Source organism: Lagenorhynchus albirostris, chromosome 21 (assembly GCF_949774975.1).
Source record: "Lagenorhynchus albirostris chromosome 21, mLagAlb1.1, whole genome shotgun sequence".
NCBI lineage: Eukaryota > Metazoa > Chordata > Mammalia > Artiodactyla > Delphinidae > Lagenorhynchus > Lagenorhynchus albirostris.
The window spans coordinates 9070372-9098151 of record NC_083115.1 but is presented as its reverse complement, the minus strand read 5'-3'; positions in this window follow the sequence as shown (position 1 = coordinate 9098151).

Below are 27780 nucleotides of genomic sequence, written 5' to 3'. Positions count from 1 at the left end.
TGCCCACTGGATAGACGTAGTCTCTGCCTGCTTTACGAACTTTGTTCTAGAAAGTTACATGACTCAACTAACGTGTGTGTGTGTGTGTGTGTGTGTGTGTGTGTACATAAGTTCATGGTCATGAGCAATGCAAACTTAAAGAGATTGTACAAATGTACAGTGTAGGTGCAATAGCAAAAGAAAATGATGTAAAGGGAGTCATTTCTTTTGCTCATTAAACATTACTTGGTCTGGATTGTTAGGAAGCTGCTCTTCCAAAAATATAAGTCCTTCTTGAGATAGTTATGCCAATCATCTGTTCACTCAACAAATATTTACAAAGTGTCTTCTCTGCACTCGGCATTTATATTAGCAGCTGTGAACAGAGCAGTAAATAGCACGTATTTCCTCTTCTTATGGAGCTTATAATATGCTGAAAGAGATAAGCAATAAAGAAGTAAATAAACAATTGAACAATGGTAGAAATGCTACAAGATAAACAGGGTGATGTGATAGAGGATGGGGGAGGGTGCAACATCCTTAGAGCGGGTGGTCAGGGAAGGTTCAATGAGAAGATGACATTTAGCTGAGACAAGATGGAGAGAGCAATGTGTGTAGAGAGGACAGCGTGCAGGAAAGCCTTAAATCACCAACGTTCTAATCAGATGGTCTCCTAGGGGCTATGTGTTTGAAAGGATATATTTTCACTGATGGGTAAAAGTCAAAACTAATTTTGGATCTAAGATAGTGTCAGGGGAAAGCAGAGCTTGGTGGGCAGTCTGTGGTCATTGTGAAAGCCATGGCCAGAGTGAAGAATAAAGGAAGTGTGACAAAGGCATATTTTTCTATTTTGCAATTATGTCTAAAAACCTGTGATGCCACCAGCAGCCTGTGTGCTCTAGGAAATTTGCCCTAGGACAGCATCCTCTGAGAAAGGGCAGAATCCCTTAACTCTTGGTCTCTTCACATTTTGCTGGGTCCATGCTGTGGCCTAAACATGGAGAGAGGTGCACTGTGCTGTTTTTCCGTGTGGTCTCACCTGCTTGCCTGGGCTGTGGGCATGATGGGCTAGTCCACCTGTATAAATAATCCAGGCTTATTTGGAACTGCCCATTGATCTGAACTGTACCTCCTTTGGCCTTTCAGCAAAGACAGAAGGCCAGTCTTGTATTCTATATTAGGCCATGGCTCTATCCTGCAAAACTACTCAGTTGAAGAGTGAAAAATCTATTCAATCAACCCATTGTTTAGTATTCAAAACATTTAGACAGTTCGACTGGGCTTTTAACTGAATTGGCCATAATTTGAATGGACGTAAACAACTGTTCAAATTAACCAAAATGAAATGGGGAATCAAGACAATTAATCTAGTCTAATCATTCACTCAAACATTGAATGAAGAACAATCATGTGTCATTGAACCCATCTTATCCCACCTGGTGGAGGAGGGGTTTCAGAGTCAGGCCTGCTATTACACAGTTGAGTCTGCTTGACAATGAGAAACCCAGGCCAGACTCAATCACTTTCCCTTTTCAATCCTCGGATGTGCAATTTACTGAGGCATCGCCATGAGCTTAGAGCAAAGATCCAGTTAGAGCTTTGGGTACTGATTTCTCAATGTTTTTCAAAGGGTAATATAGTATCTACCATGTATTGAGATGAATGGAATGTTATGAGATGGTTAGGGATGAAGCTGTCTAGACAAAGGAAACAATATATTTTGGGGTTGTGAGGTTGGGGAAAAGTTCAGTATGTTCAGAAATGGTTATTCATCCGTATGCTAGAACATAGGACCAGTGGGAGAGAACGATGAGGGAATAAAGGTAGTTGGGGCAAGTTTATGAAGGATTTGTAAGCACCATGCTGAGAAGAATGAGTTTATTTTTCAGGCTAGTGGTTCTCGCACTTCTGTGTGATTACGGACGGCAGGGTAGGGGGGAGAGAGGCAGTGTTTACAGCGCAAATTCCTGGCTTATCTACTGAGATGACAGTTCAGTAGGTCATGAGTCAGGCCTGGCTGAGAATATGCCTTTCTAATGTTTCAGGTAATTTAGATGCAGGAGGTCCAAGAAGAATCACCATCTGAGAAGCATTTCTGTAGGTAATAGGAAGCTCTGGGAAGGTTTAAAGCTAGGGCGTGTCTTATAGGATTGCACTACCCTGGTCTAGCTGAATTCTTCCAATAATCTGCTGCATTCTCAGCTTGACTGATGCTATGGTACATGACCTGGTCTTGTATATTTTCTCATCGGTCACTGTCAGCTGGTACCCACAGGAGACTGATATGAATGATAACAGGAAGTCAAAGATTCTCTGGTACTGTCATGTGATGTGGCCGCCATGAAAATCTTTCATGTTGAATTGAAATGTATAGTCATGATTCAATTAAAAAACTTCCCCCAACACAATTAAGTTTTATCTACATTTGCATGGTGCAGTAGTGCCTAGCACTCTGGTGATTGATTGGCTAATCCAAATGTTTTGGTCAATCTAATTTCCTACAACTAAAGCCATTCAGAGTTCTCTGGGAGGACCCTTCACTGTTCCTTAATGATATAACTTAGCTGGTCTCTAACGCCAATCTTCTGCTTCTGAAATCTATTGTATTTTTCATATTATTGCCAGAGTTGATTTTCTAAAACTCTGATAAAGATCATTCAACTTCTTAAAAAAAAACCCCACAAAAACAAAGCAAACAAACAAACAAACAAAAAACACCTTTATTCCTAGGAAGGGAGCTAATTTTCATTGACTCCTTCCCTTGTACCTAGGGGTAAGTGTAACAAATTACATTAAATTACATTTAACCCTTATGAAGCTGGTCTTGTTATTTCCATTTGAGAAGGAAATCTCAAAACCCAACTTCCAGGAAGCAACTGTTCTGAAATCTGAATTCGGTTCCAGAACCTGTTCTCTTTCTAGTATATTATCGAATGGTTCTGATAAAACAGAGGTAGTAGAACCACCTCACAAAGGAAGTTTGGTTCAGTGGAAAGATCACTGGCCCAGGAGTGAGTCATGAGGGTCTTACTGGGTAAACTCATGTTACCTTTTCTCTCTGTTCTCTGGCTTTTTATCTGTAAAATGGGGATGGACCCAAAGCTGATCTAGAATGTACTTTTTTATTTGATATTTTAATTGGCTTATTATCTTTCTCTCTCTCCTAGCTTATAAGCTCCATGATGATAAGGATTTTAAAATTGTGGTAAAAAAGATATAACATGACATTTACCACTTTAACCATTAACAAACATTTTGTTCCTCTGGGGGACCACTTGCCACTGTGAGAACAGGCACAGAATTCAAGGCAGTTTTGCTTAACTCGCAGGGTTTCCTCTTCCTTGAATATGCCCTTTCCTCTAATTGAGGGAATTCTACTTACCTTTTGTACTTCCTCCGCGAAGACTTTCCAAATTCTCCCAGTCCTAAGCAGTTGTTCTCTGCTCTCTTCTTTTCACTGCACATTTGGCCTTGACAATAGGGCTAATTTAATTTTGCCATATGACACACAATAGCATATATTACCATATTTTACAGATGTTTCCCTCTTCTTCTAGAAGTCCCCACTTCATCGTCTCCAAATGATTATATGGCATATTTTCTCTCGGAGGCTGGGGATATAAAAGGGACTTAAGGTTTGGCTTCAAGTTGATCACAGGGCAGGGCAGCTAACACAGGTCTTTCTCCTGCCCGTCTGTATACACCAGGGTAGCCTCTCTGCTATAACAAGCAACTGCCTGATCTCACTGGATTAACTTAAGAAAGGTTTGTGTTTCTGCTCCTGTCCTGGTCTAGTGCAGGTTGATGGAGAAGCTCTGTTCACCTCAGTCACATCCATGGCCCCAAGCTTCCTTCTAGGGACTCAAGCATCTCCTGGGCTTTTGAAGTCCTTCTTGGGATTTTTTTCTTTTTTGCCTCAGGCCAGCAGGCCAGGGAAGAAAGAAACAAGGAGGATCGAATGGGATCTTTTATGGGTCAGGCTTGGATGGGGAAAGAAGCACTTCTGCCCATATTCCTCTGGCCAGAGTTCTGTCTCACGGCCACTCCTGATTGTGAAATGGAGTTTAGCTGTGAGCTGGGAAAAAAGAAGATGCAAGTTTGATGAGTATTTAATTGAGTTCTCTCACACAGACTAAAAGCAACTTGAAATCTCCTTAAGAGCTATGTTGTAGCACACGGTTCAGGGGGATAGACTTTCTTGGAAACAATAACAAGATAAGCCAAGTCACTGAGTGGCGAGAGAGCATCACCTGGGCAGGAGATTGGCAAACAGTATTTGGTGGTACGGCGTGTGTTGGTTACCCTGATGACACCCCCGTCTTACCAGGTAAGCCCCAGTCTTACCAGGTCAGAGTCAGACCGGAGTCAGGGATCTGGTTATTATAGTGAGGCTCCCAGAGCAGAGGGCATTCAGTTTGGAGGTGAATGCAAACGCTCCTCCCTGAAATCAAATGGACCAGGCTTCTGCTTTCATAGGGATGGGACTCAGTGGCCTGCCCGCTCTACGTGGAAGTGAGCTGCGCCAGGCAGCCTCGGCACCATTTTATTGGAGGTGGAGGAGGGCACGGGTTCTGTCTCGCGTTTGACTGATCAAAACGGTCTCCCTCTGAGGCTCATCTGCCACGCCAGTCTCTCGTTCCTCAGTCAATCCTGTGTTCTCCCTAAACCCTTTACACGGATGGGCATTTTTGAGTCTGACAAAGGGTACTGTCTGCATGGAGATGAACGAGAGCAGTCTGATTCTTATTTAAACCCAGCACGTCTGCGGTAACCAGAGATGTGTTGCAGCAGACAGAAACACCTGGAGCCCAGCAGAAAACAGATAGGAAACGGGCAGGACTTGGAATGGGGTAAAGCCAGGGACAGCCCAGAGGCTTGTGCAAACCATTCCCCCAGCATTAGGGGGGAAGCGACCAGATGAGTCTGATGTGCTAATTGACAAGCCTTTCCAATAGTGAGGGAGGTTCCTTTGGGCCAAGTCCAGTCCGATATTGCTGTGGAAACGAATCTTCTGTTCCTTTTCTCTTATAGAACCCAGGGACACCTTGAAAATTCTCCTTTGTCACATTTATTTGTTTCAAAGAAGGAGTTTGCTGACAGCACCCCCATTACGATGACTCCCTTTATTAATCAATCCAGCCAGACCCCCTGACAGAAAGGGGGTTTGGTGTTTTAAAAATAAGTTTTCTTCCCAGATGAAACAAAGAGTGGAGAAAGGGGAAAGAAAAGTGAAACCTGAAGCTTGTTGTGTGAAAGGCAGTTTCACTGTTTTCCTTTAGCTGCGTTTGTTCTCCCTGAGGTAGTGTTTGTGTCTCTCCCCAGTTTGCTAGAGATGAAAGCCCAGTTGTTCAACAATAAAAGACAGGAAAGGATGTGGGGAGGAAAGGCTTTTCCAGTACTAATTCTTGGTCTTCAGATTGAAAGAGGACCTGGGGACCAGTTATAGTTGCTCAGTATATGCGGGAATGTTCCACATGTGAGTTTGCAAGGCTTTGTGTCCTGTAAAGTTCTGTTGGACAATTGAAGTTCCCAGGGGTGGAAAATAACATTATTGGTATAGAAATTTTATTTTTTTCAAAGCTCCTTTTCATCTCTCTGAGCTCAATCTTCTTATTCCTTTTTACCATCAGAAGAATCAAAGGGAGCTCCCTGCCTGCGCCACCATCACCCAAGACACGCTCATCCCGATGATTCCGGGAACACAGTCACCCCCGAGGGAATGGGACAGGGGCTACAGATGGAAGGATGAGCCAGTAACTGCTATATATCAATGGCGTGGTGTAGTAGAAACAGCACTGGGTCGGTAGTGATTGGAAACCCGAGGGTGGAGCCTGCCTTACATCTTTCCAGCTCTCTGGCCATGTAGAAAGCATTCCAACAATGTGGGCCCCATCTCCTACACTGTAAAATGTGGCTGGAGTGGTATTGGGTACTTAGCATCTATACCGATCTTCCTTATGTTGGGGTTATGTCCCGATAAACCATCGTAAGTTGAAAATGTTGTAAGTCGAAAATGCATTTAACACACCTAACCTACAGAACATCAGAGCTTAGCCCAGCCTGCCTTAAATATGCTCAGAACACTTTCATTAGCTTACAGTTGGGCAAAATCATCTAACACAAAGCCTATTTTATAATAAAGTGTTGAATATCTCATGTCATTTATTGAAAACTGTACGGAAAGTGGAAAAGAGTGGTTGTCTGGGTGCAGAATGGTGGTCAGTGTGTCATGTGTTCACCCTCGTGATAGTGGGGCTGCCTGGGAGCTGCGGCTGCCACTGCCCAGCATCACCAGAGAGCAGGTCACTAGCTCGGGAAAAGACCAGAATTCCAAGTACGGTTTCTAGTGAATGCGTATAGCTTTCCTCACTGCCATAAAATTGAAAAATCAAAATTTTATTAGGTTGTTGGTTAATCATTTAGTAAATTCCTGTGTTTTCAGAGGACTGAAGCAGACTCGTCAAGGTACTTAACGTTCAGCGTTTTGAGAAAGCCTGGTTGTCTCACCATCCCTGTATTCTTTACATATGCTTTCAAAGTGATCCAAAACCACAGATAAAAGATACCAATGAAAAAAATTAGCATACTTTTCTTCCTGTGTAGGTGGGTGCCTGTGTAAATGTGTGTTCTGCACTCTCAATGTGTTAACACAGGAGTGTGTGAGTGAGTGAGGTATGAAGAACAATGAAAGCAATTTAATTAATTCTACTGACGTTGTTATGCCTTTCAATACAAGGAAGAATTAAGATTGGAGACGCCTAGAAATCTCCATGGCTGCTACTGATGTTCCTTTTCTGTTCAGTAAAAATGCAACTACAAATGAACAAAACCAACCGACCCCTGGCAACTGATGGCTGATTGATGGTCAAATCTCTGAGGAAGTTGGAGGAATGACCTCCTTGCCCAGAAAGGAAGGACTTCTCCACCTGCATCCTCTCTGCACAAAGAGGAAGAAGGCATTTCAGCTCAAGGGAAAGGAGAGAGATTGGTATTGTGCAAATTACCTATGAGGCTCCATAGACCTCTGTGTCACCCCTGCTAATTAGCAGAAATGCTTTCTTGATAACCATTATTAGAGGCAATTTTAGCCACAAAAGTTCTGAAGAGTGAAACCAACAAAAAAACCCACAGAAGGATAAGAAACCTGGATCAACTTGCAGGGCTTTATTTGAGTTGTCTGCATATGTGAATAAGCTCTGGAAACTAACACTCATAAAAAATGTTTAGTTTTCAAATGGTCTATTCTAGCACTCCAGGGAGATGGTGGATTTATACGTAGCCATTGCCACTAACTTGGGCAAGTCACATAACCTCTTTGAGAAGTCCTTTCTATTTTTAAAAGTTGGATTGCTTGATTGAAGAATTTCTAAAGCCCTTGTCATTTCTATGTTGTATAATTCTCTGTCTGTAGGACAATGGTTCACAAGGAGGGGAGGGGAGTAATTTGTCTCCCAGGGGACATTTGACAATGCCTGGAGACATCCTTGATTGTCTGATTATTCTTATTCTTCTCATAACTGAGAGTTTGTACCAGTTTACCAGCTGCTTCTTATTTTCCCTCATCCCCTATCCCCTGGCAACCAGTGAAGTTATTTTTTCGTACTTCGTCAGCTGTTTACCTAGAATATTCCTAAATAAAAAATGATTAACTCTTTACTAAGTTAATTTCTAAGAAAGAGATTAAAAATCAAATATGGATCTTGGTGAATCTAGAATTATCTGGAAAAACAACCATCTTCTTTTATTAGCAGTTTACTCTTGTAGTAAGAAATGCAAAGACCTGGAAACATTTTCTAAGTATTGGTTACTCGAAGGACATACAGATGCACAGTTCCCAGGGAGAGCAGAATAGACAATGCTCATGGATAATGAAACAGTGCTTTCCCTGTGCTTCAATAAAAATCTTTCAAACAAGTTTTTTTTTTTTTCAAACAAGTTCTTGAAGTTGTCTCCTGTGCTAAAGGATTAAGCCATTAACCTTAACTGTGCCAATGCGTTCTTACTTTCAAATCCCACTTAATTAGTATCCAAGACAATATTAAGAACAAACTTCATACAGAGGAATGTGAAAAAGCATTAGTTGCTCATAAACATGATGGTCTTTTGAGACACCATGAAGGAAAAAAATGGCAGGCAGAATCTAAACTGTTATCTATGCAAACGGTAATGAAATTTCAGCCAAGAGGATACATTGCCAGAAGGCTTAGTAACACACTAGCGTGTAGCACCGTCTAAAAGAACTTTCTATGATGATAGAAATATTCTGTATCTATGCTGTCCAATAGGGCAGCCACTAGCCACACATGGCTGTTGAGGATGGAAATATGGCTAGTGCAACTGAAGAACTAAATATTAAATTTTATTTAATTTTAAGTTTAAATTACCTAGTCACATGTGGCTTAGGGACTACCATATTGCACAGTGCAGCTATAATGGTTTATCATGATTTTCCTTACTTGGTCTCACCCATCACACCGATCCTTATGTCTCCCTTCTCCAAACAGCAACAACAAAATCGATAGCAATAACAGCCTTCCAGTCTACGTAACAAACATGCACACTTGCCCAGAAGGGACAGCCAGAGCCTGTGCCTGTGTCAGGGGTCCCCTGCAGATCTGGATAAGATGGGGCAGGACTCTCAGTTTGATACTGAATTATTAGGGTGGGCGGCAAGAGAGGGTCCACATCCAGAACTTGTTTCAGAAAGTTAGTACTATGTGTGCCATGGTTCTGGTGGAAGGAGCAGAGATAGAATTAAAGTACTTGAATCTGTTAACCTTTCTGTGTGAAAAGACAGCATCACCTATACCTAACGGAATAAGAACTTTTTAAGGCTACTTGTCTGTTTCGTGAAGTCTTGCATTTCCAACACTTTAAACATTTCTTCTTCCAGAGTGGGATCCAATCTGTCTTTTTACATTGTGGGACGTGGTGGTGTATGTGTCCCGTTCAGGTTGGGTGGACCTTCAATTACAGTAATAATTACTTCTGACACATGGTCTGACAAAAATTTCTGCTTTCTGCTTTATAGTTTGTATCCATAAATTATTACCAAGGTGGATAAACACAAAGCACACTTAGCTGTAGGATTAATTTCTCGAGTATTTTGAAATGAATACAATTGCATGAAATGCTGATTGTCTCTAGGTGAATGAGCACCATATTAGTAGCTCTTTGCCACCCCCCTGAATCTTCAAATGTAGTTTGCTTGATAGCATATTGGCTGTGTTGACACGTCTCGTGCTTAAGGAAAAGCAAGATATTGAAGCCGAATCCAGCCTCTGTAGCCTGACACCGAATGAAATCTCAGAGTTTTGGGTGAAGTAGGGGCCTGCTGTTTACCTCAGAGATTGTTTTGGCAGGGCCAAAGTGAAATGGAGGGCTTCCCTGGTGGTGCAGTGGTTAAGAATCCGCCTGCCAAGGCAGGGGACACGGGTCCTGGTCCGGGGAGATCCCGCATGCCGTGGAACAACTAAGCCTGTGCGCCACAGCTACTGAGCCTGTGCTCCAGAGCCCACGAGCCACAACTACTGAGCCCATGTGCCACAACTACTGAAACCCGTGTGCCTAGAGCCTGTGCTCTACAACAAGAGAAGCCACTGCAATGAGAAGCCTGTGCACTGTAAAGAAGAGTAGCCTCCACGCGCCTCAACTAGGGAAAGCCCGTGCGCAGCAACAAAGACCCATCACAGCCAAAAATACATAAATAAATAAATAAATAAATAAAAGGAGAGATGAAACTATGTCTTAATAAATATTGCTTTAAAAATATCTTCCTTAAGAAACAATTTTTTTCCCCTAAAATTTCCAGATTTTAAGTGTTAGATTGATTCATTTCAGTCTGACACATTTCTCCCCCTGTGTTTGCTGGGAAGAGCAGTGAGCTGATGTGTTATTAGCTCTGTTATTCTGAGTCTGTAGCTAATTTGTCAGGAAGTTTTCTTTATTGCACAATCTCTCAAAGGTGTTTATAGCTGTATTTGAGATCTCTTTATGGCTCCTGGGAAGCACATATCTGAATCGTGGCATCACCCACATCCAGTTGGCTTATTATACACAAGGATGTACAGAATCATCTATCAAAGGAGAACAAAGACCATATTTGAAATACCCAGAGGCCAATTATCTTCACAGCATCTAGGCGACACTATATGGGTTCCGTTATGGATCAAGTTATTTTCCAGCCACTCTGCTTGCTTTGTATCTAACAACTGCCCCTATGCCTAATGCAATGAGCATCTTTACCAACAAGGAACACAATTAGCTATCTCTCCTCTCTCCCTCCCTTCCACTCTTTCCTTCCTGTAACCTTCAAGAGTAATTACTACTATGTAGAAAGGCTCTGTGCTCTGCACCGTGGAAGGGCTCCAGATGAAGCATACTTGTTTTTGCTCTCAAGTGGCTTAGAATTTGTCAGAGTTCTAGGTGCATAGAAACTCTTCTATAAATGCTGATAACAAGAACCTGCGAATTACTGGGGAATTATTACATGGGAGAAGTACTTATTGAGACCTTAATAGATGCTTGAATACGTACCATACACACCCTCCGCCTTCAGGGAGCTTGTAATTTAGGCAGGGAGGAAAAATAAAGTAGCACACATTAAATAACTACTGAACAATTAAATCTGAACTGTGAGATGGTGATTATTTTAATACAAACAGGCATTTACAAGGAGCGAAACTAATGAGAAAAGGAGTAGTTGGAAAATATATCATGCAGAAGTAGAGGCGAAGAATTACGAGAAGAGGTCTCTGTTCCTATTTGGCTTCTGTTATACAGGCAATGGCTTTGGTCTATGATTAGGGAATAAACTAAACCGATCAAATCCATGACCACTGATGAACCCTTAACCATTTCCATAGTAGCATTATAAGTTAAATTTATTGCCATCTTAAGAATGATTCTTATAGGTTTAAGACAACTATTGTTAATCATGAAAATTTCCATTGAGACTGGAGAATAGCGCCAGGCAGGGTATGATTGTGATTTAGCTCTCAGAGAAGTTCTGGAGCTTAGAAATACTGAAATAGGAGATAAAGGAAAAGGCCTGCAGGACCTTTGGCTCCAGGGAACCTAAGCAGGATATCTCTGATTTGTTCTCCACACTAGTCTACGCCCTGCCCTGGGCCTGGGAGGTTGACCAGTATAGATAGAATCAAGAGATGCCTTGGCCTTCTGCTTTCCAGCTGGGTTTGGTCAATGAGGGAGGCTGGCAAAACACCAGAGGGAGAGAGAAGAATGAGGTCCGAGTATTGATCCTTCTGGCTTTCTCCTTGAGGGTCATGATGGGCTGGCTGCCTTCGGTTAACTGAAAGATCACAACTCCTGTTGGGTGGTCCTTTTTTAATAGCTGTCCCTCCAGGTTCTATGAACAGACCCATTCCTTTGCCCCTTCAGGTCTAGAGATTGCAACCGCTTACTAGTCTGAAGGTACTGTACAAACCCTTGTTGATTTCCTGATCCCTGCCCGTTCCTTTGTAAACAGTACCTTTATTCCACTCTCCTCAAGTACCCAACTGCAGCGTGCTGCCAACTTTCAGTTCAATGCAGCTTCTAGGATGGCAGAGGGGCTTGGAGCAGTTGCACCACCCAACAGCACCACCCAACAGAACAGCCCATCAGACCATTTCTTCCAAGCCATGCTGAAATGCTAACTTGGATGGCACGTGTGAGTTTGAGCCTCGAGTAACCTGGTTGATGTGATGACAATGGTCAATTTACCAGTAATTTGCTTGAAAATACCGTGTACTCACCTCAGACAGTTTTCTACTCCACTTCTCAAGAGTTACAGCATTCCAAGGAGTCAGAGCCACCCAACTGTAGGCAAAGAGTACCGCTGACCCCCAGCCACTCTTGTCAACATTCTCTGTAGCTACGCCAGTATCACTTCCCACTTGTGCTTGCAAAAGAGCATTGAATTCCACACACTGCTCAATTAGCTAAAGCTCTAACAGCGCCATTTGCATGTGAAAAATGCTGTTTGCTCGAGAAAATACAGAGTTTTGTGCACACAAATGATTTGCTTATACAAAATTGTATCTAAAATTTTTGGCTTTCAAAAACTTATCACTTAAAGCTGATGGTCTTAGAGCAGTAATTACAAGACAGGAAAACAACCTAATGACGGTCTTTCTTTTTCCACGTGTGGTTTTAATCCTGGCCTTCAAATCCTACCTGCTTGTCTTTACTGCTTTCCCCCTGGATCAGCCCTGGAGATTCAAGGACTGCGAGGGTAGGCAGGGAAGGAGCAGCTGGCTGACATCCTGCTTCACTCCCCATTGACAGCTGAGCTCTCATCACAGGGTCTGGCCACCAACAATGATGTGCAAATCAGGATCTCATCCGGATCTGCAAGTCCCAGGTGGAACTCACAGCAGAAGCATTTAAAAAACAGAACTGATTAAGTGTGATATGCCCTTCCCTCCGAGGATAAACTTGGAGAACTCTGAAGTAAGATCCACAGGATGGCTGCTCAGACACCGGTCACTCATTCTGAGGTGGTATTTGAACATCCCAGAGGCAAACTTGGGGCTTTCTCTAGAACTTAGTGAAATTATGGCACTGAGAAACTTTGGGACTGTCCACAGCCTGCACGATTTTGTTTTAGCTGTAAAGTGATATTTCCTATTAAAGTAAGGAATGTCTAGTATTGCAACTGTTAACTTGTTTTGAAAGCTTTAAATTCCTTTAAATCAATCAACCTTCTCTATCAAGTAAATATTTATTTCCTCCTGTGGGCTGGGTCCCATCTAGACTGCCAGAGAAATACATTAAGTCATGGTCCTTGACCTCAAGGGAATTATAATCTTATTGGAGTTAAATATATATGGAATGAAATAAGTAATGAAGATTATGGCAGAGTGTCATATTCATTTCAATGTTTATTGAACCTATTAAATGTTAGCCATGGTAGTAGGGATAAAATGATGTCTTTGCTTTGATTCTGAGGTGCTTACAATTTAGTTGGTGAGTGATGTGGACACAGGTTGTATTTGTTGTAGAATTTAGAGAAGGAAGAGGGCATAGTATGTTGGGATAGTTGAGACATGACAGAGAACTTGAGTTGTCTTTTAAAAGATGTGTAGGATTTAGGTGGGTGAAAATGAGGAGTCAGCTGTAATCTAGGAGGGGGAATACAGGGCTGGAAGCTGGAATATACATGATAGGATGGGTTAGAAAAGGAGCTAACTGGCTTCTTTCAAAAAGTTAATTATTTTATTGATGTGTAGTTGATTTACAATGTTTCAGATGTACAGCAAAGTGATTCAATTATACACATATATAAATATATATTTTTTTCAGATTCTTTTCCATTATAGGTCATTACAAGATATTGAATATAGTTCCCTGTGCTCTACAGTAGGTCCTTGTCGGTTATCTATTTTATATATTGTAGTACGTATCTGTTAATCCCAACTTCCTAATTTATCCCTCCCCCGCCCCTTCCCCTTTGGTAACCATAAGTTTGATTTCTATGTCTGTGAGTCTGTTTCTGTTTTGTAAATAAGTTCATTTGTATATTTTAGATTCCACATATAAGTGATATCATATGATATTTGTCTTTGTCTGACTCACTTCATTTAGTAAGGTAATCTCTAGGTCCATCAACATGGCTAAGAATGGCATTATTTCATTCTTTTTTATGGCTGAGTAATTTTCCATGGAACATATATACCACATCTTCTTTATCCATTCATCTGTCAATGGACACTTAGGTTGTTTCCGTGTCTGGCTGTTGTAAATGGTCCTGCTATGAACAATGGGATGCATGGGTCTTTTCGAATTAGAGTTTTCATCTTTTTAGCTGGTTTCTTTTTTTAAGACGGGAGTTTGTTTGGAGAGTAGTGGGGGATGTGTCCTTATGTCTTTGACTCTTGCCCTAGAAAGTTTAAAGACCGGGACCATCACGGTACAGCACGATGGGGAACATCAGGTAGGTGGCGTGCCGTGCTGCCAGCAACTGCGTTCCCTTCCACTCTTTTCTCTTTAATTGCCAGGCATCTGTCTTTTACAATAGTGTGCCTTTTCTTCTGCAGATAAGAGCTAGGTGAGCTCTCATTTTATATGTGAGAACGTTTCAGCAGTGTCTTCAGCAAAAGTTGTGTCATCAATCATGCTTGACAAAGTCGGGGATGAGGGAGGAGGGGAGAAGTTTGCTTTTCATTTAGGGAGGCACGAAGGTCAGAGCCAGCTTTGCTCTCAATAGGGTTTTCAGTCCCAATAGTTTGGTCTACACCTTTTTTCTTTTTCTCCTTGTCAGACTTGTAGGGTTTTTTTTTCCCTTTTCAACTTCTTTCTTATATGAGATGTATTTTACAAGTCTGTGTCAAGTTCCCTATGAAACATCCTCGAAGCATGAAGTCTAGAGGGCTTTTAAAAAATTTCCTCATCTTGTACTATTCAGGGAACACTGATCAATCCTTTCTTGTCTTTAGGTCCCCCTTCTTGGCTCTGCTGTGAGGACAGAGCTGGGAGAGCCAGAGAGATGGAGGAGGGGAGAAAGGGGGATGGCAAATAGAAGGAAAGTACTTCTGTGTTGGGCCAGACACTGGCTCACTCACAGTGTGGGGCAGTTACAAGGGAGCCGAAGGGAATTGCAGAGAAGTCTTGGACTGGGTTGGTGGAATGGGAGTAGTTCAAGTTGAATGAAAGAGCAGACCTGGTGAGTAATTCAGATTGGACCTCAATCTAACCTGGATGATCAATGCAAGTTAGAATTAGAACCTGACTGCTGGCAAACCAGAGGCTTAGCATATCTCTGTGATGGTGAGTTAGGGCCAGGCATGAATCAGAAGTCATATCAAAAGACAAAACCAAGAAGACATCACGGCAGGAGGAAGAAGGAAGGGGGAGGCACAAGGTACAGGTGTAGAGATGGAAATCAGCTGTTTCTGAGACCAAGAACAGAGAGTAAGATGTGCCCTCCCCTGGGAACAGGACTTAACAACACGGGGGTGAAGTCAGCTGTCTACGGGGCCAGGCAGGTACCTAAAGAGTGAGGAGAGTGCAGTGTCAGAAGGCATAAGGGAGTGGTGAGGACTGTGGCCACCCAGAAGCTGCACATCGGGTCTGTCTGAAGGGAGAGTTTGCTCCTCAGCTTCAGCAGATAGCTAGTCACCCAGAGGAAAACAAGCCCGGTGTTGCTAGTTCTTCTGATTCTTTTTTAAAGAAAAAGTAAAAAATTGGATATTTAAAATGAATCTAGCTTTCAAAAAAATCTTGGAAATGAACTCATTTTTTTGAAAAACACCATAAGGCCAGGATTGTAACAGGCTAAACCAAACACATCTGCAGGCTGCCCATGTGCTGCTTCTGTAAGTAGAAAGAATGGGATCCCTGCAGGCTGGACAGAGTTTGCATCTCCACTCCTTACTGCCTGACTGTCCAACTCTTTGGACCTGCGTTACTTGCCCTTTCAAAGACTCTGGATCCTCATGAGCAAGAGATAGTGATAATTTAGTCACAGAGTGCCGTAATGATTACTACTAATATACATCAAGTAGCTTATCTATTTTATTATTTTAAGAAAGGATCTTAATATCTGAGGCAGCTTAGGTGCAGGGCTGTGAGGTTGGAATCACCAGCAGAGCCAGCCAGAGCTGAGCAGGTAACCAGAAGTCCTGAGAGGCTGTAGAAAGTGGTTGTCCTTAGCAGGCAGGCCTTGAGTGGGACATTTGATGCTGTACCTAATGGAAGAACAAGGAGGAAAAAAGAAAAGCAAGAATAGAGAACTTGTGAGGGATAGTGCCCCTTACAGTAGAACCACATGACCCTGATAATTTGGGTTCCAATGAGAAAACCCAAGTAGAAAGGAGGAAGTAGCTCCCATGCTAAGCGGATTCCATGCCTTATGCCTTTAGTCAGATTCCCCAACACACATGTCTAGTGGTTATTTATCCAGGATAGAGCCAGGAGAGAGAGAGAAACCCTGCCCCCTGGACTCCAGTTCTGTGTTTTTTCCCAGCCCAACAGCATAGGGGGGATATTGGTTGGTCGTTGCTCAGATAATAATAATTGTATTTTCTAGATAATGAAGCTGAATCCAGCCTCTGTACCCCGACACCAAATTAAATCTCAGAGACAGAGTTTTGGGTGAAGTAGAAGAGAACAGCTTTATTGCTTTGCCAGGCAAAGGGGCCACAACCTGCTAATGTCCTCAAAATTATGTGTCCCAACCTGGATGGGGGTGTGAGGAGTTGTTTTTTTTTTTAATTTAATTTAATTTAATTTTTTATACAGCAGGTTCTTATTAGTTATCTATTTTATGCATATTGGGATTGACATATATAGACTAATATGTATAAAATAGATAACTAGTGAGGAGTTTTATAGTAATGGTTCAAAGAGGGCGTGATCAGCTCGTGGACGTTCTTCTAATTGGCTGGTGGTGAGGTAAGTGGGAGTCGGCATCCTCAACCTTCTGGTTCCAACCGGTCTGGGGTCTCCGTGCTTGTGGGCAGCACACAGTTAACTTCTCCCACCCGGCGGGGGGTGGGGGTGGGTGGGGGGTAGGGTTTCACTATATGCAAAACAGCTCAAAGATATTGTTGTGTGTATCCCTTGAGAGGGAACCAGGAACCTGCCCCAAGGCTGCACTATTGTTTCTTTTGACTCTTCCTCCCTTGTCTCTGCATCCCCTCCCTTCCCTAATTAGCAACTGTTTAAATCTGCCGCTTGGAACTGAGGGAAGGTCATGGAGGCTGAATGAAGCTTGTCTCTTGTAATCAAGAAGTGGGGGACACAGAAAGGTTTCTGTGCTCAGGAGCCCCACATGGTCCTGCTTGGTATCAATAATAATAAGTATTTAAAAAAAATAATAAGTATAGTTTTAAGCTCTTAGGTGCCTGATGTAGTCAGACATCGTGCTGGTACCTGACATCCACTAGGTACTCAACTCCGAAGGTAAAGGATATTATCTCCATGTTAACTGTTAGAAAAATGAGGTTTGGGTTCACACAAACCTCGTTGGTTGAACTGAGATTTGAATCTGAGCCTTTTGGAAGTTTTACACTATGTGTTACTGCCTCCCATCAATGGGGGGGAATTTAAGAGGGTTGCTACCAGGGTCTCTTTTTCTTTAAACTCTTGGAGAACATGTATAATGGAAGTTCAGAGGGAAGACTTAAGAGGGGAGAGTATGCTTTATTTCAGTGAGGATCGAATAAGGCACCACATTGTCCCAAGTCCGATGCAACCTGGGGAATTAGCATTCAGAAAGCATTCAGATCATTCAGAACAGTCTGTTCCGCGGCTGCCTCCCGCCATGTTTTACTCAGTCCTCCCCCAGCACCCCCTGTGAAGCAGGGAAAACTATTGTTATGTATACTTGTCCCTAAACTTTGCAGCTCACTTTTCTTTTGTAGAGAGCAGAGGTTGGTGCTAAAGTAATGTTCTCCTGCGGTCACAGAGCCTGTATGTTGGTTTGCAGAAGAAATTGGTGGGTCAGTTTGGAATGCCAGAAGTGTTTTCCTTGTTATTGTAGAAAGTATGACAATAGAACAATATTTTAAAATGGTAACAATAAGAAGAGCTGTGGCAAATAGACCCCCTCCCCCCCCCAAAAAAAAGCAGTTTAGTTTGACACATATACTAATTCTGCTTGGCTCAAGGAAAGGCGTCTAGGGATCAGGGAGAGGCTGATGGGATAGAGCATTTGTAGACATGGGAGGAGGGGGAGTGTCACAGGGAAGGTTAGTCAACCATGTAATCAATTAAATAATGGTTATTTTCAGAGCACCTGGCAGAAACTAGGAACCATGCCCCTTTCTCTAGGGGATACAAAAAGGCAACGATGCCTATAGGAGTCTACTTCATAGGTGGGAGCAAACCTTAGACAAATAAAAAGTAAATAAGCACAGAGCACAAAGGTACAGGTGATATCAGCAGGTAGTACAGGATTAGTTTCCAAATCCTCATTGCCACTAAAGGCTCCAGCTCCAGCAACAAATTATTGTATTTATGGACCTGGCTATGAATATGACACAGCTTACTATGTCAAAGACTGAAGGGATTATCTTTCCTCCTCAGTCTAAGAGTGGAGAATCTACCCTACTTAGGGACTGATGCTTCCCCTCCCCCACCCTCCAGAGCCCTCACCTCCCCAACCTCCAGTCTATCATCCCAGCTCCCATCCTCCACTCTGTCCCACATCAATACGTCATCATCCTCCGTCCTCTCTCAAACCTTTCTGTTTCTCTTCCTATCTTCCATCTGCTGTCTTACTCTCCTTTCTTCTCCCATCCAAGGGGCCATTGAGTCCTACATATTCTTCCTCCTGTATATCTCCTTAAATCTGTTCTCTCCTTTGTATTCCTAGTGCCTCTAAATTTCTCTTTTTCAATTCCCCTTACTTGATCTAGAGTTATGTGTCACCTTGATGTCATTCTTCTCCCCCCAAAGCTGTCTTTTGAATGAAGGTCAAACTCCTTGACATACTATTCAAGGCCCTTTATACACTTTTCTTTGCCTAGCCCACAGACTTATTTTTCTGCTGGTCCCTTCAATTCTGTAAAACCTAAGGTCTTCACTTCAGAAACTCTTTGTTGGGAAAGACCTCAATAGATTGTATTTAATGTTGAAGGATATCTTTATTCTGTGATTTTTCACGGCTCCTACGTTAAACTGGATTTGAAACTCATATTACTTTCTGCTTAAGAATATAATACCTTCGGGACTTCCCTGGTGGCGCAGCGGTTAAGACTCTGTGCTCTCAATGTGGGGGACCCGGGGTTCTATCCCTGGTCCGGGAACTAGATCCCACATGCATGCCACAACTAAGGAGCTGGCAAGCTGCAACTAAAGAGCCCACCTGCTGCACCTAAGACCCAACGCAGCCAAATAAATAAATATTTAGAAAAAAGAATATAATACATTCTTCCCTAAAACATTTCTCCCGTTCCCCATAATGTTAATCACTTAATCCATCATTAGCTAAAGCTTGTTTGGTAGTTTTTCCAAGAGCCATGCCTGTTTGATATATTGTCCCCTACTTAGTCATGACAGTCCTGTGATGCATTATGTCACTCAATATTTTCACCGTAGGATAATAAGTTGGAGAAATGAGACATCTGCCTACAATTTATTCCTGTTATGTCTTTTCCTTCCTGAAAAGGAAATGGCAACACTTCTAAAATGAGAAAGCCAAGTCAGCTTAACCCTTTAAAAAGCTACCCGCAGATCCATGGGACAGTCACATCATTTTTGTGTCTCTTAATATATTTAGTTGAAACACAAAAATATTTATGCCTTTCCTTGGAAAGGTGTTATATTAATGAATTAAGAGTGAATGCAAACTTATGTGTCAGACACTGTACTAGCCACAGGGACCCACGGACATGGTAGGTTGGACCCTCAGGGGAGGTGGCTGAGTGTGGTGAGTGGTTGAAAGCATGGGTTTTGGACTGAAGTCCTGCTTCTCTCATTTATTAAGTGAATGCCCTTGGGTGTATGACTCTGCCTAAGTCTTACTTTCTTCAGTTCAAAAAAATGAAAATGATTGTCTATATCACAAAAGTTCCAGGGTGGATGAAATGCTCTAATATAAGCAAAGTACATAGCAAACTCTTAGTAAATAGTATTATTTTTAATTTGGAAGACAAGTATGCAAGCTATTATAATAGAGCAAGTATTGCTATACTAGAGATAAACAAGGTATATGGTAGCTGTAGAGAAGGGGTATTTGATAGAGTTTTTGGGTAGATTCCATTGATATTGTAGGAGTGTCTAATGTTTATTGAGTGCTTATAATGTGCTAGGAAATGCTTAATTCCCACAACAAGTTTTCGAGGTAGATACTATCTTTATTTCACAGACTCTGAAGGCACAAAGAGGTTAAGTAATTTGTGTAAGGTCACCCAGCTTCTTGCAAGGCTCAGGAAAGACTTCCAGAAAGAGGGGCACATATGGCCACATCCGTAAATCCCTATACACATAAAAATTAGTAACTGGATAAATTTGTGAATAGGAGGCAAGTGATCTCCTGTCAAGGGGTCAAAGTGATGCGTGGAAGGAGTTGAAGGCCATGACAATGGAGGAGAGAGACAGAAATCTCTACAAGGTCTATAGGGGAGAAACCAGGGACCTGTTTCATGCTTCTTTCCTATGATTTATAGGGGCTATCAGAGTGCTTTGTATAAAATAATTAACAATAAATTCATTAATTTAGAAAAATAATCAGTAGAATACTGTTTGTTACAACCAGTATATTCATAGGAAACGGCAATAAGCATCCCTATAAAAATTATATTTAAAAAACTTGAATTATAAAATCACTAGTGTCTCCATTGAGAGATGTTTACTGTCTCAGACAATGTCTCAGACAATTGTTTGCAGTCAAGAAGCTGGAAGGACCAACCTTGCATTATCTGTTGATGATTATTTTATAATGGAAGGAGCCTGGAAGATAGGGAGAGAGGAAGAGAAGATTCATAGCATAAAAGGTTGAAAGCAGGCAAGAAATGTAGGCAGTGCAAGCTCTACGGTGTCTTACTTAGAGACAAATTCACTTGTTCACTGAGAGGGAACAAGCTGGCTTGCTGTATGATGTCAAAACAACCAATGGAACATGGAGAGCTCCTCAAAAATCATCCAACTCAATAAAAATTTAATCTCATCAGGTGTCTGACACCGAAGACAGAACAAACGGTTCCCTTTCAGAGTCTTCAAACTTTTTAGCGGATTTTGTTGGGTGGTGCACAGACACTGTCTTGCAGACGGGCTGCCAGTGTGAATACAGCTTGCAAGGGAAGTACCACCGATGAGGGGGGACCGTGATCCCAGGCACACTCTAGGCTCTGCTTCTAGAGGAAAGTGTGACTAAAACTTCCAGCTCACGTTAACAGCACCAAGCTTTTAGGTAAACTGTAGAGTCTACCAAGTGCCTTCACATACTGTATCCCTTGTCATTGTCATAGAACCTTGATGGAATAGACATTACCACCCCAATTTTATGATATTTGAAAGACTGAGTCTCAGAGCAGTCAGCTGAAGTGTCTGGGCTGTACAGTTAGAGTGTAAAGCTAGGATGTCAACCTCCATCGTCAGGCTGGAAGCTCAGTGCTTCTTCCTTATGGTCAAATTTGCTTCTGCAGAGTGGTCATGGGGGTTATTTCAAGAGCTGAGATCTGCTCCCATGTCAGCATCCAGAGAACCCACAGAAATAAGGACGGCACGTACTCCACAATGATTAAATGAGCTTCATTAGTTAGGATGCTATAATTAGTACTAGTTAATTAGTCCAGTAGAGTCCATTCAATGGAAGGGTCTATGTATACTAATTGCAGAGGGTTTAAAAAAAAAACTCTTTGAGAATGCCTGAATCCATTCTGTATAATGATTAATATATATGGCTTCCTACGCACACATATATTTTAAGCTATAAGCTATGCATGGATATCAGTCTCTGGTTCCTTTTTGCTAAGGAAATTCCAGAAAGTACTAACAAGTCTGTGCACCTAAGGGAGTAGTTACGGTTTCCTCTAGACCAGTGCTGTCCACAGATACATGATGTTAGCCGCAAACGCAGCTTTACATTTTCTGGTAGCCACATTAAAAATAAAATAAATAGGTAAAATTAATAATATATTCTATTTAACCCAGTATGCCCCAAATATTTTCATTTCAACATGTAATCAGTGTAAAGATTATTCATAAGATATTTTGCATTTTGTGGTACTAAATCTTCAAAGTCTGGTGTGTGTTTATTTTGTGCTATGACACATGTTTATTCAGACTAGTCACATTTCAAGGGCTCCACAGTCACATGTGCTGAGTGCCTACTGTTTTGCAGGCCTAGATGCCCATCTGTAGATGTCTCGTGACTTCTTGCTTCAAGCTTTGACGACACAGTCGTGTACTTGTTGAAAGCAACCTCTAATCTTGAATCTTTTACCAGTGGCTTTCAATGGAAGATGGAGCTTCTCTTAAATGTATGGTTATCTGGTCGTCCCTCAGTATTTGTAGGCGATTGGTTCTTCTAGCGCCCCCTGCGGATACCAAAATCTGCAGACGCTCAAGTCCCTTATGTAAAATGGTGTAGTATTTACACATAACCTACACACATCCTCCCATTTACTTTAAATCATCTCTAGATTACTTACAATACTTAACACAATGTAAATGCTGCATAAATCGTTGTAAATACAACGTAAATGCTATGTAAGTAGTTGCCTGGTGCAGCAAATTCAAGTTCTGCTTTTTGGAACTTTCTGGAATTTGTTTTCCCGAATATTTTTCCATCTGCGGTTGGTTGAATCCACAGATGCAGAATCTGCAAATATGGAGAGTCAGCTGTGCTCTAAAAGCTACCTAACTGTGGCCTGTCTCTCCCAGAGTCTCGAACTTCCGTTCTTAAAGGACGAGATAGGTAACAGAAATGTGTGGATCTAGCCAGGTGTAAGATAAAAGAAGTGGTTGAATTTACAGGGGATTTGGAAAACGTGGGCCCAGCCTAAATTCAAAATTATTATTATTATTATTTTTATTTTATTGGAGTATAATTGCTTTAAAATGGTGTGTTAGTTTCTGCTTTATAACAAAGTGAATCAGTTATACATATACATATGTTCCCATATCTCTTCCCTCTTGCGTCTCCCTCCCTCCCACCCTCCCTCTCCCACCCCTCCAGGCTGTCACAAAGCACCGAGCCAATATCCCTGTGCCATGCGGCTGCTTCCCACTAGCTATCTACCTTACTACGTTTGTTAGTGTGTATATGTCCATGACTCTCTCTCGCCCCGTCACAGCTCACCCTTCCCCCTCCCCATAACCTCAAGTCTGTTCTCTAGGAGGTCTGCGTCTTTATTCCTGCCTTACCCCTTTATTCCTGCCTTACCCCTTACCCTGACATTTTTTTTTTCTTAAATTCCATATATATGTGTTAGCATACGGTATTTGTCTTTTTCTTTCTGACTTACTTCACTGTGTATGACAGACTCTAGGTCTATCCACCTCATTACAAATAGCTCAATTTCGTTTCTTTTTATGGCTGAGTAATATTCCATTGTATATATGTGCCACATCTTCTTTATCCATTCATCCGATGATGGGCACTTAGGTTGTTTCCATCTCCAGGCTATTGTAAATAGAGCTGCAATGAACATTTTGGTACATGACTCTTTTTGAATTTCGGTTTTCTCAGGGTATATGCCCAGTAGTGGGATTGCTGGGTCATATGGTAGTTCTATTTGTAGTTTTTTAAGGAACCTCCATACTGTTCTCCATAGTGGCTGAACCAATTCACATTCCCACCAGCAGTGCAAGAGTGTTCCCTTTTCTCCACACCCTCTCCAGCATTTATTGTTTCTAGATTTTTTATGATGGCCATTCTGACTGGTGTGAGATGATATCTCATTGTAGTTTTGATTTGCATTTCTCTAATGATTAATGATGTTGAGCATTCGTTCATGTGTTTGTTGGCAATCTGTATATCTTCTTTGGAGAAATGTCTATTTAGGTCTTCTGCCCATTTTTGGATTGGGTTGTTTGTTTTTTTGTTATTGAGCTGCATGAGTTGCTTATAAATTTTGGAGATTAATCCTTTGTCAGTTACTTCATTTGCAAAATTAAAACCCAAAAGAAACAAATAAAAAACAACAACAACTCTGTGCCGGTCCAAAATATTTATTGGGACAGCATTTATGTTCAAAATAACCCAAGCAACATGCTTGTGTTCTCTTTGACACCTAAATACATTGAAATAGTGTCTTAATGTTTTTGTGCTATGCCATTATGCTATCCCTACCTTCCGGTAAAAATAACTTGGGGCATTATTGCTTGAATTTATGATTAAGGTGTTACTGTTATACCACGTGTAGTAATACACAGTCTGGAGATGATCCTGTGGGCATTTCCTCCTATGATATGTTCTTCTTGATTACAATGAGGAGTTTTAGCCTGGTGACAAGCGGATGTGGGAAAGGTCTTTTTCCCTGGCTGACAGGGTTTCATCCACATGGCCTTGTGGAAGAGTCCTTTCCTAATCATTTAGGAAGATTAGCTGGGTGGATAGGCTGCATTCGTGTCCACATTTGCCTGCCCCAGCTATGCGCTTCCACTCAGGCTGTTGTGACTTACTATGAGCGTGACAGAAAATTAGTGAGAAAAATCTATGTTTGGTCACAGCCAGAGGAGTGTGGCTGGTTACTGTATTTCCTCATCTGGGAAACAATTCAGTATAACCCTGGAGAAAGGGATCTATTTTTATCTCTTGTGTGCTTGCTTTTGCTGCAGTAACAAATGCACAACTCCTTAAGCTAGTTTCCATCTAAAATGCCACATTTTCAGGGAAGGCATCTAGAAAATTAAGAGGTTAAAAAAAAATCCACCTCTCCCTTCCTATGTATTACATAAAAATTAGTTATGCCAAATTTGCTTTCCTGTCCCCTGTTAACAGTCTCCTCGTTATCCAAAGCACAGTCTCAATAGCTAATCAATAGTACCCCAGGGAACATTCATGCAATGTACAGAAGGGAAAAATTCCAGTCAAACAGGGAAGTAAATTTAGCACCTTTAGGCAAACCCTTACATGATTAAAAAAAAAATGTATGAGACAGTGTGTGTGTGCATGTGTGTGTGTGTATGGATGGGGGGAAAGATTTGGTCAAATGAGAACTTTGCTGAATCTATTTCCTTCAAATCCAAGCTTGGGCCATCTAGTTATTGGCATAGCTCATATAATATGGGACGGGGCAGGGGTCGCAGGAGGAAGAAGAATACAACAAAGCTTCACATTATAAATCTGTTCCTTATTGCTGACAGCTCCAGGCAGCCTTAAGAATCAACTTTTATTAGCTCCCTATTAGGGGACCATTTCCCTTATAATTTGATTATTAGAATGGATATATTTGAAATCTACATTTCCATATAGATAGAACCACTCTGTTTTTATGACCCTGATGCACTCTTAAAAACTCATAGAGAGACTCCTCTAAATTTCCACAGTTGATTATTTTCAAGAATGAAACAGGAATAAAATCCACTGAGCTCAGAGAGAGAGGGTCGAGGCCAGGGAGTGGAGAATGCCAAGAGTTGGTGCTGTGAGCATCAGTAGATACAAGAAGTGTTTTCTCGATCCTTGGCCAAAGGATCACATCAATTAAGAGCAATTTACTCTTGGATTTTTCCCTCTTTGCTCCATCCAAGGGTATGTTTATTTTCTCTTTCCTCTCCCTTTTTCTCTCCCCCTTCCACTTAAAACATGTACTGAGGATGCTCAAGCACGTGCAGAAATCTTGCTGACCCATCATTTCCTGATTCTGTGCTGGCATTAATAATAGGTAACACTCACGGACATTTACCTTAAGCTGGGCCCTGATGGCGTTACATCATCTTCCCAACTATCTATGTGATAGATGCAACTCTCATTCCCATTCAACAGATAAGGAGGAACCTGTGGATTAGGGCGTTCAAGCAAATCACCTAAGGTTATGTGCATAGTTTATATACATATATATGTATATAACATGCGGCATGAGGAACTTCCCCGACCAGGGATTGAACCTGTGGCCCCTGCATTAGAAGCACAGAATGTTAACCACTGGACCATCAGGGAAGTCCTATACATAGTTTATAAAGGATGAGTTGGGAGTCAGATTTAGAAAGCTAGTCCATTGGCCAAATTCTGGACCATTCTGCCTTACTGCCTGCAAAGTACATCCATGAACGTTATCTCATTTCATTCCCATATCTGCCCTGAGATAGTTACTGTCACCACTCTCGTTATAAAGACATACACTTAGGTTCAGAGATATTATGTCATTTGGACAAGCCCATTTAAATTTTTATTTTATATTGCAGTATAGTTGATTAACAATGTGGTGTTAGTTTCAGGTGTACAACAAAGTGATTCAGTTATACATATACAAGTATCTATTCTTTTTCAAATTCTTTTACATTTAGGTTATTACAGAATATTGAGCTGAGTTCCCTGTACTATACAGTAGGTCCTTGTTGGTTATCTATTTTAAATATAGCAGTGTGTACCTGTCAATCCCAAACTCCCAGTCTATCCCTCCCCCCCCCACCCTTCCCCTCTGGTACCCATAAATTTGTTCTCTAAGTCTGTGAGTCTGTTTCTGTTTTGTAAATAAGTTCATTTATATCCTTTTTTTAAGATTCTGCATATAAGTGATATCACATGATATTTGTCTTTCTCTTTCTGACTTACTTCACTTAGTATGATAATCTCTAGGTTCATCCATGTTGCTGGAAATGGCATTATTTCATTCTTTTTTATGGCTGAGTAATATTCCATTGTATATATATACCACATCTTCTTTATCCATTCCTCCTTTGATGGACATTTAGGTTGCTTCCATATCTTGACTATCATAAATAGTGCTGCTGTGAACATTGGGGTGCACATATCTTTTCAAATCACGGTTTTCTCCAGATATATGTCCAGGAGTGGGAGTGCTGGATCATATGGTAGCTCTATTTTTAGTTTTTTAAGGAACCTCCATACTGTTCTCCATAGTGGCTGTATCAATTTACATTCCCACCAACAGTGCAAGAGGGTTCCCTTTTCTCCACACCCTCTCCAGCATTTATTGTTTTGTAGGCTTTTTGATGATGGCCATTCTGCCCTGTGTGAGGTGAGTCAGTGTCTCTAAAGTCACTACCTTTCTGCTCCTCATGTTGAGAGAGGTTTTGGAGAAGGTACAGATCCTGTCTCAGTCAACTGAGAGGAAGTTCCCAAGGGGACTCTAGATCTCTCAGATACCTTTTACAGATATGAAACTCCAGAATGCACCTGAAGTTTAGAGTAATGTGTAAGGTGGAGCTCTGTGGAGACAGAGAATGTTGTGCACCCTGTTATTTCCTCTATACCCCAGTAATTTCTACTTCTACTTGATTATGGTTGAAAAATGCTACCTCACTTGAGACAGTAAAAATGACAAGTGGAAAATTGTTCTATTAGCAGAACAAGGGGAAATTAATCCCTTCTAGCAATTTCTCCCTTTTGGTTGAAACTTTGAATTGAATATGCAATAATGAGTAGAAAAAAATTGATTAAATACAATCATATAAGACCAGAATTGCTCCAAATTGATTCCCTTCTCCTTATTATTTTTCATTCCATTTTATGGTCCTGGAGAGCATGCACTGAGGGCAGGAGACATCCTCTTAAAGTATAACAATAGGGGTTATTTTAAAAATTTGGATGAAAAAGAAAAGATGATTTGGGTGGGTTAAAATGTAAGTCCTTTTTTTGAATTTCATTTTCACTATGTACTTCAAAGGTGGATAGACAACTATGCAACTGCTGTCATCAGGTAAGACCTGGGAGTTAGGGCTGAAGTACATAATGCTTCTTTCCAGTGAAAGGAAGACTTCCCCAGTAAGAATTCTAGTTATCATTTTATTAATGATGTATAGGAGATCAAAAGTGCATTAGAGGTAATCTAGTCCAAATCCCTTATTCAGTAGGTAAGTTAACTGATACTTAGAGAAATTGACTTGCCCAGTCTCTTCTCTGGATGAGATGTGCAGGAAACCAGGACTGGGTGGAAGTGGAGATAAAGGGTAAGTATCAGAATGGAAGAGAAACACGTCCAGTTGGTTCTTCAAGCAGAGGAAGTCTAAGAGGATATTCAGGACCTAAATGTGGAGCTAGAGAAGATGGGATCAGAGACATCAAGACTGAAACAGCAATCTGTGTGAATGCTGAAAGCAGTGGTATCCTTGTGTGTTCCCGTAGCAGGATCCATTTGCAACACCCAGAACTGAATGGACAAGGCTTCATTCAAGGGACCACACAGAAAGTCTGAGCAGAACCAAGATAAAGTCCTAATTTCCCTT